A 4,231-nucleotide genomic window follows, 5' to 3' on the forward strand; every position below is an offset into this window, starting at 1 on the left:
TCATAGGACTGCTACATTCATATAGAAATCATGCTTACAGGATTATCTAAATCTGCACGTTCAATTGCACCTAGATATCATGTTCATAGGTCTTAAACAAATTTCTGATATCATGTTCATAGGTCTTAAACAAATTTCTGCACCTAGATATCATGCTCATAGGTCTTCATCTAATTCTGCATCTAGATATGTCACAGGCTTAAAAACGAGTCTTCTGCATTTGATACCATGTCTGCAAAGGCTTAAAATCAACAATGCCTAGAAATCATGCCTACAGGAACTCCTAATCGAATCTAAATCGCTTCATTCACGAATAGAGCTAAAATCAGTAATAATGGGTACTACCAGTTGCAGAATTTATAACCTTCGTTAAAACTTTCCTTTCTTTTAATAATCTGACTACCCTTTTAACCAGGATGTATTCAGTTTATTTTAGACCTTGTTATTTCATCGCTTTTTTGAATTCAGTAGATACCATGTCTATAGGATCCTTGTCCAGCACTTAGGCAAGCCTTAGGGTAAAGTTATAAATTGAATCTGTTTCTGTTAATAACTACAGTCTGCCTCAACCTTTAAGTTCTTTCACATTTAGTATTCAATCAGACCCTATACAGTATGTGTAAGTCATGCTAATTATGTGCTTCTTTGTTTAAGGGGGGTGCTTTCCCCCAACTTGTTATACATGTTTTGTATGTCGCCTTAGAATTTTGCCCTTTGAAACCACAAATAAGCCTAACATCCCTTCCCTTCAGGATTAGTAGTCCTAAATGCCTCCGGGACTGATAGGATTGGGACGGGCAATAGCATGCAATAAGTAAACGAGACCATTCAGCGGTTTAATACCTTAACGGGGTGGGAAGGGTAGATATGGATATGATGACCACGCGATAATATCACGTGTAGCCCCTCATTGAGGAGTGATTACTGTTTTTTGCCCTATATGAATTACTCCCACAAATTCAAAAACAAAATAATTTCTCCTTTGTTTGCAATTTTGTGGATTTTTGTGGCATTTTCTGTTATTGTTTGCATATTGTCTGTGCATGTTTGTTTTATTTGATTAATGAAAAAGTACAATATATATATATATATATATATATATGTTGCATTTGCATTTAGGATTTAATTTTAGGATTAATTGACAAATTAGTTGTTTTATAAAATGGGAAAAATCACAAAAAAAATATTTTAGTTTGCACTTTTAAGTTTTATTTTGAATTTTGGTAGTTTTTCTTTAATTTAGGTTTTAATTATTTGTGGTAATTGTTATTTAGAGTTGGTTAATGTAATTTGATAGATAATTTGATTAGGAATTATTTTAATTGTATTTTTTTTATATAAAAAAAATTAGAAAGAAAATAGGAAAAGGATAAGAATAGAAAGAGAGTGAAGTATTTGGGCCAATTTAATCAAAATTCCCAAGCCCAAATCGGTTATACCCGCCTGGTCCAGCCCAAAACCCGTTAAAACCGACCCAAACCATGCCCCTAACCCGTTCCCATACCCGGTCCGCCCCAGCTTAATCAAAACGACCCCGTTTCGTGATAGAATTAATTACAGCCATTGGATTTCAATCATCCAACGGCTCCAATTAATCCTCCATGATAATATACCCCAAAAACCCCTCAGACACCCTACCCCAAATCAAACCCTCATAACCTCCCCCCCCACTCGTCTCTCTCACCTCGTCTCTTCAGAGACGAAGAAACCCTAGCAGCCGCCACCATTCCCCATCGCCTTCCGGTGGCGGCGGCGTCTCCTTTCACCCTCAAAATCACACCAAACAACCACCTCCCTCTCCTCTTCCCAAATCCCCAACCCATGTCCCTCGATGTCACGACCCAATTCCCAAATCGGGGTGTCACAATAAGGGAAACCATCCCGACACAGCCCAAACCGGGGTGTCACAAGTCACGAGCATCTATAAGGATGAAATTTACATTTACAAGTCTAGAAGTACACTGAACAGGAATAATGAATGTCACAGAAAGAAAACGGTGCTGCGAACGCTGGCAGTCACCTCGCTAAGCTCTTACAACTCTGCCTCCAAACAGCCTATATCCGCTGCCGGGTGAATAAATACCTGCAACTGCACACGAGGTGCAGGGAGTAAAGTGAGTACTCCAACTCAGTGAGTAATAAGGGTAAATAACAACTGAGCAGTAAGAAATCACGTAAAGCAAACCATCATGCTGTATAGAAGCAATGTAAACCCTTTGAGAAAAACAGTGAAACTGTGAAATCTTTAGAAATATCTTAGCTCAGTTTAAAACCTCTTTTGAAAATGTGTCTTTTCTTTTTCAACAGTTAAGCAAATTGAATGCAAAAACAAGTAGTGCAAACAAGCACAGAAGTCAGCCCCTCGGGCACAACACTCCGTTAACAGATAACGCCAGGATATCAGGTAATTATTGCAAGAAGTAGCATAAACAACAGATAATGACAGACAAATGAAGCAAGGTAAACACAGAACAGTACTAGTACCGCTGCGGCGTGCAGCCCGCTCCACATATCGCTGCGGCGTGCAGTCCGCTCCGTTTAACGTCGACGGCGCTCACTGGGGGTGTGCAGACTCCGGGAGGGGCCCCTTACGGCCCAAGCGCAATATCAAGCCATCTCGTGGCATTTATCTAGATATCAAGATCAGTATAACACTGCTGCGGCGTGCAGCCCGATCCATAAGTATCCTCACAATACAGGCCCTCGGCCTTACTCAGTCAACATAATCACATAAGCCACTCGGGCAGCAATAAAGCATGATGCTCAGCCCCAAAATGTTTTATGGAAATATCATTTCGAGTATTTAAGGCATAATAACTTGGCTGAGTTTTAAAACAGTGGAAAATACATGACTGAGTTCAAATATACAATTAAATCAGTGAGGAATTATCAACAACAATCCCCGAAGGGTTCAAATAGTTGGCACGAAGCCCAAATATGGCAATCAGCCCAAATTATGATGATAACAAGTAGTTTCAGTCAAATACGCAGTAAATTCATCAATCGGGACGGACCAAGTCACAATCCCCAACGGTGCTCTACCCCACGCTCGCTATCCGGCGTGCAAGTCACCTCAATACAGCACTGTGATGTGGAAAACTCCGGGGTTTTTCAAAACCCGTCAGACTATNTCGAACCGACTATTTCTTTAACTCGCGACGCCTTTGACCCTCGAATTGGCCTCCACGTGCGTCGAGTCTATCCAAAACCACAACGAATGCATCACATTATGCTATAGGAACAATACCCAATCGAAAATAACTGAAAAACATCAAAATCCCGAAATTTGGCAAAACCCGAGCCCCGGGCCCACTTCTCGAAATTCAGAAATTTCTACATCAACGGGTTCCTTATCTCCCCACGAGTCTAACCATACTAAAATTATCAAATTCCCATACCGTTTCGACCCTCAAATCCTCAAATCTATCCGAGAGGGTTTCTAAGTTTTTCCCGCTAAATACACGGATTTAAAGGCAAAACTTGCAATGGATTCGAGTAATATAACCAAAATTGAGTTAAGAATACTTACCCCGTTGTTCTCTCCAAAAATCTGTCGAAAAATCGCCCTACCCGAGCTCCAAATCGCTAATAATGGAAAATGGGAACAAAGTCCCATTTTCAGAACTTAACATTCTGCCCAGGCATTTCCTTCTATGCGATCGCAATACCCCCCCTGCGATCGCATAGCACAAAATTCTCACCTCTGATTTTGACCCTATGCGATCGCATAAGCATCCCCCGCGATTGCAATGACCAAAAAGTTTACACTGTGCGATCGCATACACACCCACGCGATCGCAATGAACAAAAGTCCAAACTCCCAATTTTCCTCTATGCGATCGCACTACTGCCCCGCGATCGCATTGAATAACTGACCACCCCCAAAAATCCTTCTATGCGATCGCATCCCCACTCCTGCGATCGCATAGAGCAAAATCCTGTAGCACTGACCTACAATTTTCTGGAGCAGCCAAAGTCCGAAAAACCTCCCGTTAGCCATTCGAAATCACCCCGAGGCCCCCGGGACCTCAACCAAAAATACCAACACCTCCTAAAACATCGTACAAACTTGTTCCAATCATCAAAACGCCTCAAACAAAGCCAAAACCATCAAATTACATCGAATTCAAGCCTAAGTTCTTCTAAAACTTCCAAAACACGCATTCGATCAAAAACCCAACCAAAACACCTCCGAATCACCTAAAATTTTGCACACACATCCCAAATCACC

Source organism: Nicotiana attenuata, unplaced genomic scaffold, assembly GCF_001879085.1.
Source record: "Nicotiana attenuata strain UT unplaced genomic scaffold, NIATTr2, whole genome shotgun sequence".
NCBI lineage: Eukaryota > Viridiplantae > Streptophyta > Magnoliopsida > Solanales > Solanaceae > Nicotiana > Nicotiana attenuata.